Source organism: Hoplias malabaricus, chromosome 5 (assembly GCF_029633855.1).
Source record: "Hoplias malabaricus isolate fHopMal1 chromosome 5, fHopMal1.hap1, whole genome shotgun sequence".
Taxonomy (NCBI): Eukaryota; Metazoa; Chordata; class Actinopteri; order Characiformes; family Erythrinidae; genus Hoplias; species Hoplias malabaricus.
Genome location: NC_089804.1, coordinates 41491510 through 41510862, shown reverse-complemented (window position 1 = coordinate 41510862; position 19353 = coordinate 41491510). Strand labels below are relative to the sequence as shown.

Sequence of the window (19353 nt, the reverse complement as noted above, 5' to 3'; positions counted from 1 at the left end):
GCATTAGCGGCACAGGCGAGGGCTCTCAGAAGTGGTAGACACCAGACATTATGGCATGGGGGTGGTATTTTCATGACAATGACATTATAGTGTCCTGTGATAACATTAATGCCACCGAATAAGCGCTACAGTTGGACAAGAGGCTGATTGTGAGCTAGGGAACTAATGGAGGGTTGTGTGAGTGTTGGTGCATGTGTGTTTCAGAGGGGGAGAAAACCCATCCTCTTGTGTGCTCTGGTCTTGCTGAAGAGGTTGAGGACTCTGGAGAGAAGGGTTTAATGGAAAGGGCTGCCTTTAAAAGCAAATATTTAGGCGAAAACTCTGGAAAGCCCTCATCCCATTTGCTCCCCACAGAAAGATCACACACCAGTACAGAATGATACCGCCATGTGCATTGAATAAGACAAGCCTCATTAGCTTGACATAGAAAATACAACACAAATTAAAACCTTCAAGTTGTAGATTTATCATGGTCGGATACACTGTTAATGTGATGACATTTCTGCCGTGCTAGACCTGCCCCAGTCATCTGTAAGTGACAAAATGGGTTCCTGAGGTCAAACAGAGGCGGAAAGCACACTGCCACGGGACTCTGTTCTCTGAAGTCATAAATCACATGTCACTACCTAGCAGTCTGATGGACCAGTTTGGGACTGATGAATTGGAATGAGGTGTCCAGCAAGCACATAGTTGTGAGGTTCATGTGTCCATAAACATTTGGCCATATATTTTATCTACATGAATTATAACCAGATTTGATTTAGACTAAATTATGTATCTTCACATTCAAGTGTGGACTTCTCTTTTTTATTTCTTTAGTTTTTCATGAAGCAAAAAATATACTTTGTGTCTTAGTCACTAAATCATTATTTACAATTTACAATGAGCATAAAATAGGGTTTCTCCTCTTATCAATGAGTTTGTCTTAAAAAAAACATTGCACATAGTGGGTTTGTTGTTGGCAAGATATCACAGCAAATTCAGAGTGACTGCAATGCAGTAAACATTACTTTTTCCAACAGTTTATGGCTATTTCAGTTGCATGGTTCTTTCTTTCTTTTCCACTGTAGGTAAGTTTGGTACCTGGTTCCAGGTAACGTTTTTAGTCCCTGCTCGCTCAGGGTTCCAAACAAACACTGCAGAGTGCTGATTGTCCACACAATGAAATGCAGACATCCAGAACCAACTAAGCATTCGTAAAATCTTCAAACTACTACAGTAGACGTGTGTTTTATCCAACTCTCAAATAACAACGCCAAAAACATGATGAGTAAACGATGCTTAACATTACCGCTAACGTTGTTGTGATTTCCTAAGTGCACAGTTCCTGTTGGCTCTCTGACTTAATTAAACGTAAAGTAAGTGCAAGAAATGAGGGATTGATTGTTTGTTTATTATCCATTTAGATAATTTAGCTTCATTAAGGCTCAGCCATAGTGGACAGACCTTCAGTTGTGTACACACTTCTGTCTCCATAGTTGACATGGTGGTCACTGAAGCAGGTGCATGTGAGTGACATTGCCTTGATGACATTGTCCTTTGTTTTACTTATTGAAGCAAGCAAAATGTGTAGATACAGTACTGTAATTTTTATGTGTAAGTAGGAGATATTTTACATTGATTTGTGTTTTATAAAACATGCAGATGAAAGCAAAAAAATATGCCGAGACAAAAACAGAACACAGAGTAAAGTGCCGACAGGAAGCAAAAAATGACCGGTTGGTTCAGAATATAATTGTAATACATTACGTAATTTTTCACAACTATATAATTATGCAATTGCACTCCAGTAGAGTAGAACATTTCAGTAATAATTTGTAAGGGTCAAAGTCCTCTGGCTAGTCCAGAGCTGACCCTTTCCTGTTGATTAGCCGTGACTTCAGGTCCTGACTTTAGTCCCTTTGGGTTTTACATAATGAGGGATGTATCAGTGATGACTTGGGCCCTGATTAATATTAATCTGTTTTCAGTATATGATTGTGTTAGCATCAGCTAAGCGCTTTTGCTGGCCATGTGGCTTCCAGAGAATATCAGTCTAAATAGAGACTCCCTCAGCTGTACAGTCTTGTGCATTCTGGGTGAGTTATAGCTTCATCTGGGAAAAGAAAATCCATTTGGTTTATTTTTAGACAAACACTGAGTAGAGTTCACAGACTCTTTACATTTCTCAGTGAATAGAGACACAGTCTTTTTGAGCCCGGATATGAGCATTTCACAGTTGAGGAGAATATAGGCCAGATGTTCTAATCCTAGGTACTGGCACAGTATCCGGCGCAGTTGGCTTAGAGCTGTATGTTTCTGTGTGTTTCTGTATAAATGTGTGTGTGTTTACACGTATCTGGTGTATACAGAGTTCCTCGTGATGCATGTGTCAACATAACATTAAATCAAAGTGTATAAAAGAACATATATATACTATTTAAACATTAAATAGACTGTACGTGAGGAAATGAGCAACAAGTAAAGAATGTGAAATGGAGGATAAGTAAAAAACAAAAAAATATATAGATATATAGAACGTTTTGTAAAATAAGGGTATGCATATGAAACCAAGTTAGTTTGGGAGGTTGTGTGTGTGTGTGTGTGTGTGTGTGTGTGTGTGTGTGTGTGTGTGTTTGTGTGTGTGTGTGGTTGTGTAAATGTAGGTGAGAGAAAGTGCATGTGAAGCAGTTTATATCCGAACACGTCTTGTGATGAGGAGAGACTCATCTGTCTTCAAACTCAGTTCTTTGGTAAAAAAAGAAAAAATATATATATTTCTTTGTGTTTTTGGACGTAATGTAATCTTAATGTCATTAATGAACAGAGTGCACGAGTCTGCAATATTGTTGTTAAATGAGGCTGATACAGCGTTGATGTCTAGTGTTATATATTTTTTCTTTTTGAACCAGGAATGTGTGTATCATTACACTGTTAGTGGGCTGTACACATCCTACCCAATCAAAGACAGCTTAATGTTTCTATAAGTGTGAATGAAGATAGCAGCATGGAAGTTAAGCTGAAATTAGCTTGAAATTCTGGTTTCGCTTTTAGAAGATAACCAAGAATGACTCCAAATCCCATTCAGTAACAAATCCAGCCTGGAATAGCACTGTGACTGTAGCTGTGCCATGTTCAACATAAAATAGATTGTGTGAGATATTTCAGTCTGCTCTTAGAAGCTCATCTTACACCAATCAAGAGTAACATTGACCACCTCCTTGTTTCTACAGCAGGGCTGCTGGAGTTTTTAAACCCTGTGTCCACTCTCTGTCCACTCTGTGAGACACTCCTCCCTCGTTGGTCCACCTTGTAGATGTAGAGTCAGAGACAGTAGCTCATCTGTCGCTGCACAGTGTGTGTCGCTCGTCCTCTAGTCCTTCATCAGTGGTCAAAGTAAGTTAAATGTAAGTTATGGTAAAAAATAATGCAGGCCAATCTTTATCAATCTCTGGCTGATTAGCAATAAATTGTCAATGTAGTATGAGGTGTATTACTATATGTCTATCAGTACATTAGCATTACTAGTAGTTTCTCCTTGTAGCTGTAGAACTGACAGAGTCTGAAAGAGTAAGAGAATAAATACAGTGTGACATTGTGTTGGAGGGAACTGAATGTGGGTTATGACTCTGTGTTAACCTGCACAGGGTCGGTCACAAGCCTTCAGAGCAGCGCTGCAAGGTGCATTTGAGTCACGGTTCAGTGAGGCATGAGGACGGTGTAAGCAGGTCAGTGTATGACCAGTAGTGTCTGAGATGACATCAATTTGTTGTAAAATAGAGTCGTCCTTCGTGCTGAACCTTGAAAATCATTTCTTTCTTTGTTTCTTTGTGTCTGGCTGCAGTCCATCCCCCACGCCTACAGAATCCCGAGCCTCTGTACTCCACACTGCATGTGAAACTGAACTGAACGTTAGCATTAAACAGCATATTATGTTAATGCCAAGTATATTTCTACGTTGCTCCATGGCACTGACCCTTTGGCATTTGAAGCAGGATCAGATGAAGAGAGCACTCAGAGGAGACAGGGGCACGTTTTTGCTGTGTTTTGCTGAGAAAACCCAAACCCCAGACATGCTGCAGGGTCTTTAAATGCTAAGAAACACATTTTTCAGTTTCCTCACAGGAACAACTCACAATATTCAATGTATTTATGGAGATGCCTCTTTTTTTGGAGGTTTACACTTGTAAAAATAAAGGTTCATAAATGGTTCTTAATAACAAATTTAAATAAGTATTATTCAGGTTAATTATTCAAATATTACATAATTACCTTAAAACCTTTTGGATTGAACCCATTAAAACAGATGAAAATTTTATTTCTAACATTTAATCAACTTAAGATAGACAATGATTAGCAGAATATTCATCATTACTATAATTACGTCAGAATAAATAATATCTCAGTCCTGTTTTTACAAAAGCTACAGTTTTGAAGCAAACCATTAAACTACAATATACTTCACACTTAATATACTTTTTATGGTTGCTTTAAATGACCAGGACCAGCCAAAGTGCTGAAAATACACACTTCTACACATTACTGATATGCAAATTAAGAATAAGAGATTTCATTGTGATCTATGTGTGTTTACTCAACAGTTTTTTAACCACAAATGGTTGTTTTAAGACATCAATTAAAATCTGGTTTCAGTGTATTTAAGTATTTTATTTTTATAAGTATTATATTTTTATTTATTTACTTTTACTTGGTGATGCAGAGAACAAAGAAATGCATGCTTTGTAAATCAGTACTGAATGGAACAATGACCGGAAAGCCACCTTTTTTATATATTTATTTATGTTTCAAATTTGTCTTAGGTTTAGTTCATAAAACTCTAAAGAACCTCTGTATTCAATCTGTGACAACAGTGGGTAATGGATATGTTCTCAGTTACAAGCCCCTGCATTGGCTGGGTTCACTGGTTACATCTGTGATCTGGGTCGCTGTTTAAATGCCGGCATGTGTCTAAAATAATCAAAAAGGAAAGAACAGCGCTGCCTCCCAAATTAACTCCAGGATATTTTTATTGGTTGTTGTTGCTTGTAGTCGTCTTTATACAGTTGATAGATTTCTGAGGATTTAATTAATGGATTTGTCAGCAGCTACACTCCAACCCCACTTCTGTCACTTCACACGCTGATACACACACACACACACACACACACACGCTCATGCCCCTCCGAGCATGGAGACTGTGAGGGTCTCAGTGGGACTGTATTCTCACCACTTTGCTTGCCAATGCTCCATACGTGGTGATCCAGGGAAGAGAAAGTGGAGTAGAGGCAGAACAAGGAGGGGAATAGAGAACGGGGGAGATTCTCTAATCCCAGGAGGTGCTACAGCATTGCCAAACCCATCAGGAGTCCCAGAATGCCTCTAATCACCACGGTAACCTTGGGCAGATGGGCTCGTACAAATTGGGCCCGCCAGCTATTTCTATAAGCATTGCATCTATCTCGCTAGCTAAAGCTAACTAGCATTCATTAGCTTGTCCTTTTTGATTACAGTGGGCCTCACTTCTGTATTTTAAAGTTGATAATATTAGAGATCTTTGTCTTTCTAATAAGATCTAAACCATGGTTCCAGACTTAGAACCGATGGATATTGGGGTTTTCTTACAAAATATAGATCAAGCCAGACCCCTTGCTGCTTTCATCATTAGTGCCGCCCAAGGCTTCAAACTGAAAACTGGCATCAGGTTGCATTAAATATTCATGATTGGCCCATGCATGACCTCCATATCCACATATGGAAAACATATAGTGCTAACATGCAGCTTAGCATTCACACAGAGATGCAGTATGTCACTGCTACTGCACCATTGGTTGCACTAATACATGTTCACATGATGTTCTTCAAAAGCAGAAAAATACTATAACTTTCAGTTCAATATTTGGTAAATTATTACAAATGTGTGTCAGATATATGGAGTGCTACATTAATTTCCACTTGTTTTAATATTGGGTATTATTGAACAATGCATACTGTAAACTTTTAATTTGAAATATGTGATAGCAGACATGCTAACACAAAATACTCACACAGATTTTGTTTACTTTTTATTAAAATATCCATCAAATTTCAGAAATGGACATCAATAAAAGTGAGAAAGTCCCTTCAGTTATAATTATAGTAATAGTTTATTATTATTAATAATAATATGGCACAACACATTCTGTAGTGCTATTTTATTTTTTATTTTTCACAACAACTTTAGGGGCGGCACGATGGCGCAGCAGGTAGTGTCGCAGTCACACAGCTCCAGGAACCTGGAGGTTGTGGGTTCGATTCCCGCTCTGGGTGACTGTCTGTGAGGAGTGTGGTGTGTTCTCTCTGTGTCCGCGTGGGTTTCATCCGGGTGCTCTGGTTTCCTCCCACAGTCCAAAAACACACGTTGGTAGGTGGATTGGCGACTCAAGTGTCCATATGTATGTGTGTGTGTGTGTGTCTGTGTTGCCCTGTGAAGGACTGGCGCCCCCTCCAGGGTGTATTCCCACCTTGCGCCCAATGATTCCAGGTAGGCTCTGGACCCACTGCGACCCTGAATTGGATAAGCGGTTACAGATAATGAATGAATGAATGAAAACAACAACTTTATCATTCTGCTTAGCGTCTGTTGCTTCCTCTTGGTTTAACCTGCAGCTTACTGTGAGGTTAACTCTACTTCACTACATGTAAAAAGATCTCAAATTCGGTACCTGTCACTGTTCCTACTTAAGCTCCTCCAACAAGTGGAATTTGGAAGAGAAACATAATTGTGAGACTTTGTGCTACAATGTACTTTCTGCACATTTTGAGACATTAAAAAAAAACAATGAAAGATTTAAAGCTAGGAATATCTTAATAAAGACTGTAATAAAATATTCAGGATATTGTGTACAACACTGAAACCATTTCACAACATTAGATCAGCCACAACATTAAGAACACTAACAGAAGAAGTCAGTAAAATCGATGATCTCATTACAATGGCACCTGTCAATGGGTAGCAGCAGGTGAAGTGAAGCAGCAAGTTCTTGAAATTAACGTGTTTCAACCAGGACATTTGTCACGCTTGAAGGTCTGAGAGGCTTAGACAAGGGTGAAATTGTGACAGATGGCTGGGTCAGAGTGTCTCCAGCAGGTCTTGTAGTACATAATTCTGGAAAAGTTAATGCTGGCTCTGATAGAAAGGCATCAGATCACACAGTTCATCGGAGCTTGACGTGTTTGGAGCTATGTAGCTTTAGACCAATCAGCTTCTTCCCCCAAGCCATCAGACTGCTCAACATTGTCAGACATTGGATATTTTCTCTTATCCTTTTAATAGTACTAGCTGCTAAATGAAGAACTATTGAATCAGATAATCACTGCTCTCCTTCTGCTGCTATTTAGTGTCCTCATTTTTCATAACATCATACCGTCTCAAAGTTGTAATACGGTATACTGTATTACCGTGGGGCGGGGATGGGGGTGCACTGTCATGCTGAGTGAGCGTCATATCTGTGAGCACAAATTTTAGTAAGGGGTTTTGTGGAGTGAAGGGTTTTCGGTGCTGTGCAGTTCAGCTAATGTTGATGATAAAATGTTGACGATAAAATGTTTTTTGAAAGAGCAAATTTCTGCAACTGGAGCTGGAGGAACAGAAAAATAGTAAAATAAATGAAAATAAGATGGTTCTACACTGTTTAGAAGCACAGCTGGCACTCATATTTACAAGATAAAGTCTCAGAACTGTGGTCACAAAGTCCACTGATGGCTCTCCTGAGTATTTTTTCTATTTTGAGCTTTTCTCTTCTCTCTTTAACCCAAACCCAGCGCTAAACTCACAACTGTGATTGAATAACAAGGCTTGTGTTTCCTTTACCACACTGAGAATGTTACATCACCTGCCAGAGAGTGCCCACAGCGCCCCTTTCACATGGCTTAAATGCACATAAATTAACTGTCAGGAACGAGGGGCGGATTGAGGGAAGCGGACGCACTCGCTAAAGCACAGTATATTTAATATAAACAAAACAACGATACTTAAACATAATGAAAACAAACAGGGAGCCAAACAGGTTAAACGGGACACGAGGAGCAAATCAGGGCAAAACGGGACAGACAGACTAAAGAACGAGACGACAGGAAATGAAACGACAACGTGGGAACTTACAGAGACAGACTGGATACCACGACTGACATGACAAAGAATGAGAGAACAAGAGAACACGACAGACTTGACATGATACAGGGAACAATAGAACAATGACCAACAAACAGGAAGTGTAGGAAGGGGACTTAAATACAAGACACTGACGAGACAGATAACGAGAAGGACGGGTTAACAGATGACAGACGAGGAGGCGGGACAAAGGCGGAGACTAGAACATAAACAAAACAGAGCCATGTGCAAATAAAGCACATGGCGGGGACAACAGACTGACAGGACGAAGGCGTGACATTAACACTTTGACCTTGTCATTAGAGTTCAGTCATAGAACAGAACTTTGACACACCACACACAGACGTCATCATTTTAAAAACTGCGGTATATTTTAGTTATACCGCCCAACTCTTCAGATTAAGTTGCTTAATTTCACTGTGTACTGTGCACACTGTATATAGTTGAAATTAACTTGACTTGAATGCCTATACTGATCCCTGTCCACCACAAAAAAGCACTTACACTGGGCTCGTGAGCAACTGGACCATGGAGTAATGGTCGAGTGAATTATGTTATTTTTTATATCATGTGGAAGGTCTGGTGCCTGTGCGTCACTTGCCTGGGGAAGAGATGGCACTAGGATGCACGATGGAATGAAGTCAAGGCAGTGGAGACTGTGTGATGCTCTGGGCAGTGTTCTACTGGGAAACCTTTTGTCCTGGAATTCATGCGAATGTAACACTGACAAACACTGACTAGCTAAACATTGTTGCACACCAATAAATACCCCTTCATGACAAAGGTATTGATTATATCCGTGGGCATTTTCAGCAAGATGATATGCCTTGCCACACTTAAAAATTGTTCATGAATATGATTTAGAGTTCCGGGTGTTGACGTGGCCTAATTTCAGATGTTATCCTGATTGAGTATTAGGATGTGCTGGAAAGTCTGATCTTTCAAGTTACAGTACTTAAAGTAATAGATCCTAGATAATCAACAATAAAATGTGAATTTTACTGAAAATGGTAGCGTTTAGGAACCACAGAAACTCAGCCACAAAGTGGCATTCCATGTACAGTTACAGCGTTCCAGATATCTCAGGTCAACATAAGTTTTGTGGAATCAAAGGCTGGACAGGTGAAATCTGTGTTGTAGGCATGAGGGGCACCTACTGAAAAGTAAGCATTTTATTTACCATTTAATATTAAGGTCTTTGTGTGATGTAATAATGCCAAATATAATAAAATAAAAATAAATAATATAAAGAATAAACACTATTTCTTGGACCATTCAGACAAGCTTTTTATAAACACCACCTACCCCCTCTGCCTCATACACACTGCTTTGGTAATGGGGATTGTACCTCTGTTATCACACACCCTCTGGGACAAGCCTCACACACACACACACACACACGCTCATGCACACATACTCCTCTCACCCGATGCTGTTGCTAAGCAGCCCTAGCGACCAGGTCTGCCACTATTGGCCAGAATGGAGACTGGGGTGAGAGAAGGCTCACAGAAAACGAGATGCAGGTTTGATAATGGGAGTGTGTTCTGTTTTTGTTTTTCAAAATCACTAGGAACAGGGAACAGAGAGACATGGGGTGATGGGGGTGGGGTTTGAGGGGTGGGATGTGTTGAAGTGTGTATGGAATTAAAAAATGTAATTAGTCGCAGCCTGGTTGCATTTATTTATTTGGAGATACAGACAGTTGTGCTTTATATTTCTTGTATAAGTGTTTGTTTTACCTGGAGAGACTGTGTTTAGATGCTTTCTGATGCCTAAAGTCATTTTATGAATTAAGGAATAAAGTTTAACGGACTCGTTTTGATATCACATGCTGCATCATTTACATTGGATTGTTTTACCAAATAAAGTCATTTTCAGAGAGATAAAGGGAATTAGAAGACGAAAGGTTGAAAGGGAGATTGGTGGGATCTATTGGAGGAAATCAGACAAAACAACAGACATTGGTGGGGAGTGGCTTGTTAAGGAGAGGATGGGGATTTTAAATATTTCAGCTGAGGCAGAGGTTACGCGCGGACATGAGGCAGAATGAGGAAAACAAGCTGTTTAATAGGACAGTCAGTGTCCTCTCTCAATGCAGGGAAATCCCAAATGCTGTGAGCTAGTGTGTGGTCAAACTAAAGAGGATCTCCTTTAATAAGCCACTCTGTGAATAACTGCATCAGTCAGTCAGTAAATAAGTAACTGATTAATCAATGAGCGTTATGCTTTAAATAAGGCAAGATTGTGGTGTTTTTCTGGGGGCTGTTTGCTTCATTTGCTTGGCCGATATATCACTTGGCAGATACACTATTACACAAAGATTTGTAGACACTGTATGCAGCTGTACAGGAGCTTAAGGCCACGTCCAATGCCAAGTGTCAGCTTGAGGCGTATAACAAAATCTAACCATTTTTAAGTTAAACAAATGTGAACTCTAACAAGGGTCAAGTTTATAATCCATAAAGCACCATTTAAATACATTTATTGGTATAATTCTTTAACTGTATTTAGGAAGCAGTTCTTTTCTACAGTGATTCTTCTTCACATTGTGAAACAGCCAACACCTAGTAACCTGAATGTATCAGAGACTCTGGGCCCCGGTGGTGGTTACTGTGTTGTGTCTTCACTTTATATTTTGACGGAGCACCACGACCCAGATCCAGTCTCCTAGCCTCAAGGACCTCCACCCCCTTTTTGTCTCATCATTATCGTAGATCACTGTAGCTGGCAGCTTCCGGTGGAAAATCCAGACAGCCCTCCTCTCTGTCTGTGACTCGCTGATGAACTGAAAGTTGTCAGGCGCCAGTGAAGTGATGAGACTTGCTTCGTGAAGTGGGTGCCACGGGGGGCTAGATTTCCTTTACTGATGCTGCGGCGAATTGATTTGGAGTTGGTGTCTGGATTGTTCTCCGTCTTTTTTAAGCCTATCCTTTAGCAGAGAATGACAATATAGAATGTGTGCATATGTATGAATGTGTTTCAGTCATGTTGCTACTTGGGTGGCCATGATTTGATATTATTCTTGATACTGGGGTTACAATAATACAATTCTTGGGTTACAATATTCTCTCAACTTGCACAACATTTTAACTAAAGGAGACTATTCTGGAGAACTATTCTCACAACTGAACAGTTTCCTCCCTAATGTTTGTGTTCACTCAGACGCTTCACATCTTTTAAGGTGGAAAAGTATGTTTGAGTAAGAAAAAAAATAAACACTGAACCTTGTTCATTGTTGAAGTGTAACTTGTCTAAGATTTTATTCACAGTTTGATTACCACAGAAATTCATTTTTGTTCCTCAAGCTGTTTCGTTTTTTAGCACTTTCAGTCTGCGTTTACTTTTATGGAAAGTTAGCCGTTCCCTGTCTTTTGAGTCAGTTCCAACTTAAGTTAAGTAATACATCTGAAACAGCAAAAATATATCAGATTATGTCAATATTAGCCACTTGTTGAGCAGGAATAGAACAACATCCTCAACACTTTTCATGCTTTGCCACTATTGGAGGCATCTCCACTGTCCAAATGACTCCAGATGCCATATCTCGTGCCACAAACAGTGATGCACAGAGAGAAGGCCCCAGTCATTTTGGAAAAAGACATTTTGTTTCTTTCCCATTTACTAAACTAGGGCTGCATACAAACACCAGACCTTTTTTCCAGTGCACAAAGATTTTATCTTGGTGGGATGTTATGTGAACTCCTAATACGCTCCTTACATGCTAGGATTCACCCTCAAGATTGTTCCACATTGACCATATTTAACCTTGAATTTAGAGGTTTCTTATTAACTCCAATTCTCCACTAGAGCACTGGACATACACATGGAGGCAAACAAGGAAGTAGAGCTCAGCATGGCCCAGGAACCTGCAGGATTGATTTATCTGTGATTGGGCGAGTCGTTTCCTCTGGCTTCCCCTCAGGGCTAAAAGGAGAATCCTCATTCACAGTGTCCTTTTTTCCTGCACCCTTCTTCCTTGTAACCTCCCCCTCCTGTCTGCTTCCTCCAGTAACCTGCCTGTTAAGTACTGCTTCTCCGTGTTGCTATCTCTCTCTCTCTCTCTTTCTCTCTCTCTCACTCTCTCTCTCTTACCCCCCCCCCCCCCCCCCATGTGCACACCCCGTCCCCACATCCACTTTTCTGATCCTGCCGTTAAAACTAGGTCATTCTGCAGCATCAAGCCATCGCTCCCGCCAAGCATGAGATGTGCTCCACGCTGGCGCACTCGTCCGTCCCCTCCATCTTACCTTCCCTGAGGTCACTGGGCTGCTCTGTGGCCCAGCCCAAATTTGTCCTGAGATACTACCTTCACAGAATCTAGAAATTAAAGTGTGCTGGAATAATCTTACACATTTTTGCTCAGCACACTCTTGAGGGGAAAATACTAAGAGGGCACAATAAACTGGCAGTTAGTGTATATTTACACAGGCACTTTGATTAATTGAATTATGTTTATTAATATCTTTGCGGTTATAGCGAGTGATTAGGATTATTTGGTGTTGGTGTTATTTGACCTGTAGTTACTGATGAAGGCTCATACAGTCTTTTTAAGCTCGCTTAATTGCACAGAATTACATAACAACACAGTCCCACACATAAATGAGCATGAATTGATTCCCCAGACAGAAATACACAAGAGCTTTCCCCTCCCCCTTATGTAGATCTGAAGATGATTGAGAAGATGTTATTAGCCATGAGACAGAGCACCGTAACCATGACAGTGGTCCCCTAGACAACAGAAACAGAACCATAAAAACAGTGGTTTATGGACACGATGGCTGGGTTACACCCCTAAGCCCTTTGACCTAGTTCTTCTTCTCAACCTTCAGCTACTTATTGTTGTGGTCTTTTGACCTGTCCGGTGCTGTGTCAGAGGTCAGAGCACGAAAGTAGCCTGGGGGCAAGAGTTCTTGAAAGCTAGAGACTCTTTAGGGAGCAGCAGGCGAGAGACAGAAAACTGCAGAGTGTTTATGAACAGGACTAGGCAGATGGGACCAAGGTCGAGAGCCTTCTGTGACGTCTAAGGGAGGGAATGGTAGCAAGCACATTGAAGCAAGGACATAAAAGTGTGTGTGTGTGTGTGTGTGTGTGTGTGTGTGTGTGTGTATGTGTGTTACAGAAATGGGTCTTAGGAGGTTGTGTCAACATGGATAGTAGTTCACACACCCACCTCTAGGCATTTGCTGTGTGTGTGACTTGTTGGTTTTCAGAACTCATGTCCTCATGTTTGTCCTTTCAAACACACAGTCGAAGAGCCGGAGGGTTTAGTTAAATTTAGTCCTAGGATTAGTTCGGACAATATTTGAATGTAAGGGAACGTCTGCTATTGTGGGGACCCTCTGTTCTCTGGTTTGTTTACATTCAGAAGCTCTGTATCTTTTAAGGTGGAACTATTGTTTGTTTGTGGGTGAAGTGTAACTTAATTTACTCTTTGAATTACCACATAAACTCATTTGTAAATCGAGTTGTTTATAGTTTAGCACTTTCTAAACAGTCTGTGTTTACTTTCATGCAGTTCTTTTGAATTTAGAGTCAATTCCATCTCCAGCAAAAACAATTCAATGTTACCACCCTAAGGAGAAGGAACAGAGCAATATCCTCATCTCATTTCATGCTTTTCAACATTTGCAGGTCTCTTGGTTTTCTAAAAACTGTCTTAATGTATGATATTATCAAAAATTATATCTGACACTTTAAGCTTTATTATATCTGCATTTTTAGCATTTAATATAGAAGTGTTACTTGGCTCCTCTCAGATTTTCCTCTCAGTTGAACCCTAGTCTTTCTACCACCCTAATCCAGTGTTATTCTTCAGTTTGATTTGACAGCCTGCTAATTAGATCTTGTTCAAAGTCTGTGTCACATAAGCATTTCAGACCAAAGGGCTCACATGAGCTGTGGTTAACTCTTTGAGTCCCGGTGTCATGTCAGTGTGGATCTGGACACTCATGCATTTAAGGAGACAAGCTGTCACCCAGTCACGCTTCTTCATCACATCTAACTGCACTGATATGTACACACAGCATATGGGCTGACCTCTGAGGCCATGTTCTGTAAGTTCCTCCTTCAGGCCGATGTGTAATTCCAGTGTCCACAGAGACTAGCCTGTACAGTGTGTTCTTCTGCTGCAAGGGTTGTCAGCAAAATGTACTTCAACCATCCATCATTGTTTTTCCAATGGGTCACCATTTTCATTCTGCTTGTTTCTGTGTATCTGTCACTTTCTCTTTTGCTGATCTGACTCTTTGCCTCGCCTTCTTTTTCTCACTCTGTTTGTGCTATTCATCAGCTAAAAATGTAGGGGAAAGTGATCAGTATTTGACCGTGCATGCAACAATGCAAGACAAGTAGAATAACAATAAACATTCAGTCATTGTCTGTAACCCTTATCCAGTTCAGGGCGGCGGTGGGTCCAGAGGCTCACTGGAATCACTGGGTGCAAGGCAGGGGGTCACACACTGACAGCTACGAACACTTTATCTACAAGCACCCGGAGGAAACCTGCGCGGACACGGGGAGAATACACCACACTCCTCACAGACAGTCACCTGGAGGAAACCCACGCAGACACAGGGAGAACACACCACACTCCTCACAGACAGTCACCCGGAGGAAACCCACGCAGACACAGAGAGAACACACCACACTCCTCACAGACAGTCACCCAGAGTAAACCCACACAGACACAGAGAGAAAACCCACGCAGACACAGGGAGAACACACCACACTCCTCACAGTCACCCTGAGGAAACCCACGCAGACACAGGGAGAACACACCACACTCATCACAGACAGTCACCCGGAGGAAACCCACGCAGACACAGAGAGAACACACCACACTCCTCACAGACAGTCACCCGGAGCGGGACTTGAACCCACATCCTCAGTCAACCGAGAGAACCAGAGAGAAACAGAACAGACCCCGCCCTAAAGTGTCAAAATCCCTCCCATTTTTAAACATTTTAAAAAGTGCGGAAAATCCTTTTGTTCGAAGGAAACTTAATGGCCATTTGAGAATGAAAACATAAGGAGATCATCAGTGCATGCGGAAGTCCTCTATCTGTGCTCGCGAGACAGATGTTTACACACAAGAAATGTTCAAACGCTCAGGTTTTGATTTTCCACCTGGTGTTTTTGTGCCCTCTACTTTTGACATTGACGTTGATGCCTTATTCTCCTTTAAGCTGCCACTGCCCCCACAATCCTTTTCACTATGAAGAAGCTCATTCTTCTTGCATGGCCTACTTTGTGGTCCTCTATGGATGAAAAATGATGTACATGCTGTAGTTCTTCATGTACTTAATGTGTAACCAGTGTGTTGTCTAATCAATCATGAATAAAACAGGCAATTACAAACAACCACATATGGTGCTCCTCCTGAGAATTCCCTTCATTTGTCTTCCTTGAGGCTATGATGTGTTCCGAAAAACAAAGGAATATTAAAGTAGAAAAGCGGTATTCATTAGGGTAATGTTTGCCTGTGTGATCTTCGAGGTTCCTTTGGGTTCTGTTGTTTGTCCTTCACTGTTCTGCATATGCTATAAGTTGAGGAGTAGTTACAGTGACAGTATAATGCAGTTAATATTACTCTGTCAACATTCTGAAATATTACCAGGGACGGATAAATCTGTGGACCCTTTTCTGACAATTTCATATTTCTTTTCACTTACAGATCTCAGAAGCATCCTCGATCATCATTTGAATTTGGAATTAGATTTGGAATTTTCCAGCACGTTGTGTGTAAGTATGCGCATTGTCAGTTTGTGTTTTCATGTGTGGCCTTCGTTCATATTTCTGTAAAATTATAAAAGAAAATTTCAGATTTGAGCAATAGTTTTTGGGTTTTTTTATTTCTTGGTTCATGAATGTGCCCTGTTTTAGCTTCCTAAATGTGCATGTGTTTCTCTCTCTGTGTGTGTGTGTGTGTGTGTGTGTGTGTGTGTATGTGTGTAATGCATGGGTACTCTTTTAAACCTCCTTTCAGAATTCCACTTCTGTATGTTCATTTTGGAGGTACACCCTTGATGTACATTTTAAACCTCCCCCTCCACTGCCTCAGTAAAGATGGGTAGTGGGTGGTGGGGCCTGAGGAGATGAAGGGGTGAACGGGGGGTTGGGTAAGGAGTGTCTGGTGCAAGGGAGTCCAAAGCCTCTCTGAGGGTAATTGGCTGTGATGGGCATGAGAGTATTTATAGATGAAGAGTATGGGTACTGTGTGTGTTTTGTGTTTGTGTGAATTTGTGAGGTGGGGGCTGTTGAGGAGTCAGAAAGATGGGCATGAAGCCGCCTTAGGCTTCGCTACTGTCAGCAGAGAGAGAGTGAGAGAGAGAGAGAGAGAGAGCGAGAGAGAGAGAGTGAGAGAGAGAGAGTGAGTGAGAGAGAGAGAGAGAGAGTAATAGAGAGTGAGTAAGAGAGGGAGAGGGAGTGAAAGAGAGAGAGAGTGAGTGAGAGAGAGAGAGAGTGAGTGAGAGAAAGAGAGAGAGAGAGAGAGAGATAGTGATAGTGAGAAAGAGAGAGAGTGAGAAAAAGCAAGAAAGAGAGAGAGCGAGAGAGAGAGTAAGAGAGCGAGAGAGACAGAGAGAGAGATGGAGAGAGAGAGAGAGAGGGAGAGAAAGAAAGAGAGTGTGAGAGAGAGTGAGAAAGAGAGCAAGAAAGACAGAGAGTGAGATAGAGTTATTGTGATAGTGAGAAAGAGAGGGAGAGTGAGAAAAAGCAAGAAAGAGAGAGTGAAAGTGATAGTGAGAGAGAGAGAGAGAGAGAGAGAGAGCAAGCGAGAGAGACAGAGAAAGAGAGAGACACAGAGAGAGAGAGAGAGAGAGAGAGAGAGAGAGAGAGAAAGAGAGACAGAGAGAGAGAGACAGCTTGCTTAGTTTCCAGCCTACAGTCATACTAAGGGCACACTTATTCACCGTAACTGTGCCATTGTATTTGTGTTTTTAGTTCTATGCCTCATTAACAGTTTCTGGCACTCATGGATACGCCGTCTACCCTAAAGTGCTCTACTTATTTTTTTGCCCTGAACCTTCATTTCTATTTCCATCTGCACGGCAAAGATGTGGCTTTTCACGGCTGGTCTGTGTAAGATTGAATATCATTTAGGGGTGCACCGATGTTGTGGCTGTTGTCTGATACCAATATCCGAAATGTATTTGGTGTAAAGTAAGTTATGAAGCCTCTTTTTAACAGTGTAATATTGTAATTAAAAATGAAAACATATTCTTGATAATTGTCACTTTATTAACCAAACAAAGAAATAAACCTAAATATTAGGTGTTAGTGTGACTTAATCAGAGAAATGCACCCCAGGGTGATGGCTAATGTCAGTCATTGAGATTCTAAAGTGGGCTTGCAATCCATCAGCCATCAGTGCAGTTACAGCCTGCACAGCGCTAGCTCTTGAGTGGCAGACAGAGGCAGCCCACACATGTTCACAGTGGGCTGAAGTGTGTTCGGGTTCAGAGGCCACTCCTGTGTGTTTCACAAAGCAGCCTAATGCAGCTCTTCGGTTATTTTTACAAGCCATTTCCCAACAACACATTTCAAAAATCACTCATTCATTCATTTGTTCATTCGTTCATTCATTTTGAAAGGTAGAGTTATTTTATTTCTGTCCCTCATGCTTTAGAATTGAATTAGTGCAGTGTTAGTGTGAAAAATAATGTTCATTTTACATGGCACATTACATTAAAAATTCATTCGGTGCGAAAAACTGTACTCATCAGAGGATTTTAAGCTTTTTCAGCTGTTTTTTAGTTTGTTCACACATTACTTATTTAAACAGTATACAACACAGTCACTGTCAGGTTCTTAGCCCAAGGAAAAGCCTCTATGCTGCAGAAAATGAAATCTAAGCAAGTATAATGTACTTAAATCTAGTCTAAATGACTAGTATTATTCATTTGGAAATAGCTGTAAGAATATAATGAGATTATTCAACTTATCTCTAACTTATTTAACCTGTTTTGCATAATTTTATCTACAGAAAGTGTCTTATTCCTTTGGCAGATGGTTGAGTTGAATAATCTTGTTATATTCATATAACAATTTCCAAATGAGTAACACTAGGGTGACCAGACGTCCTCTTTTACCTGGACATGTCCTCTTTTTTAGACTTAAGAAAATGTTCGGGCGGAATTTCACAAACGTCCGGGATTTTGTTTTTCTAGAGCTTACATAGAATTTCGAGAAGTTTCGTTCACAAACTAGTCCCGCCTTCCCCTACTTCGATTGGTTCGCTTGAGTGAGAAGGGGGCGTGGTGAAGTAGCCTAAAATCTTCTGATTGGACGGTCTGACTGTAGAGCTACAGTTATTGGTCGATAACCTTCTCTGTAAACATTTAATTGGTCAGTCTGCACATCAGTAGTCCTTGTTTACGTCAGGCAAAGCTCATGTAAGCTCGAGCAGCTATGCCGAAACGTAAATGTAAGTTCTCGGATGAATTTAAAAAGAAATTTCCATGTTTTCCCATGTGTAACAAATAAATAAAGCACACACAGGTTCAGCTAAGAATACAACGGGGCGAGAGCACCCCCCCACTCCGAGGCGTGTCCTCTTTTTCACCAGCTCAGATCTGGTCACCCTAAGTAACACTAGATATTTAGACTAGATTTATGTACATTTTACTTGCTTAGATTAAATTGTTCGCAGTGTAAGACCCTTATTTAAGGGGTCACAGACTGCAGCCCTGGCACACGCCCTTAGCCCACATGCTCGATTACGTGACGGCCTATAATCTGCACGAAACACAGTTCAGTGAGCTTTGTGCAGCCCGTCATATGTGTCTGCTGCAACTCTGTTCTCTCATAGTGTCTCATTAGGGCACAACAGAGGGAGAAAAATCCTGGCAGAGAGAGCGCTGGCTCCAGTACCTCAGGCCTTTCCGCCGTATGAGAGTTGGACTGCTACTGTACCAATAACAAGCAAACTGTAGCCTGCCCAGTCACCTGAGCCTGCCAGAGAGCTCCTGCCAAAGATCCGAAGATGTCCTGGGGCTGTGTTTGTGTGTATGTAAGCATGTGCATACGTGTGTGTGTATGTGTGTGTGTGTGTGTGTGTATGTGTAGTAACTCACGTTATTAATACTGAGCTGTTTTGTTTCAAAACCAGTGTTACACATACATGGGAAAATACACTTGTACTGAACATACACAGTAAGTCCAAACTGTCCACACACACACACACACACACACACACACACACACACACAATGACATTTATTTTATAT

At 41.0% G+C, this 19353-nt stretch overlaps 1 protein-coding gene across 13 annotated transcripts in view; it reads left to right on the top strand.

The window, feature by feature from the left end:
* Positions 1 to 19353, top strand: part of nfasca (neurofascin homolog (chicken) a) — a 121530-nt gene that overhangs the window by 41834 nt on the left and 60343 nt on the right. For all 13 annotated transcript variants that reach the window (XR_010802606.1, XR_010802607.1, XM_066670619.1 and 10 more), the window contains exon 2: positions 15801 to 15868. The gene's annotated coding sequence lies outside the window, so the exon portion shown is untranslated. The remainder of the gene's footprint in view (positions 1 to 15800; positions 15869 to 19353) is intronic.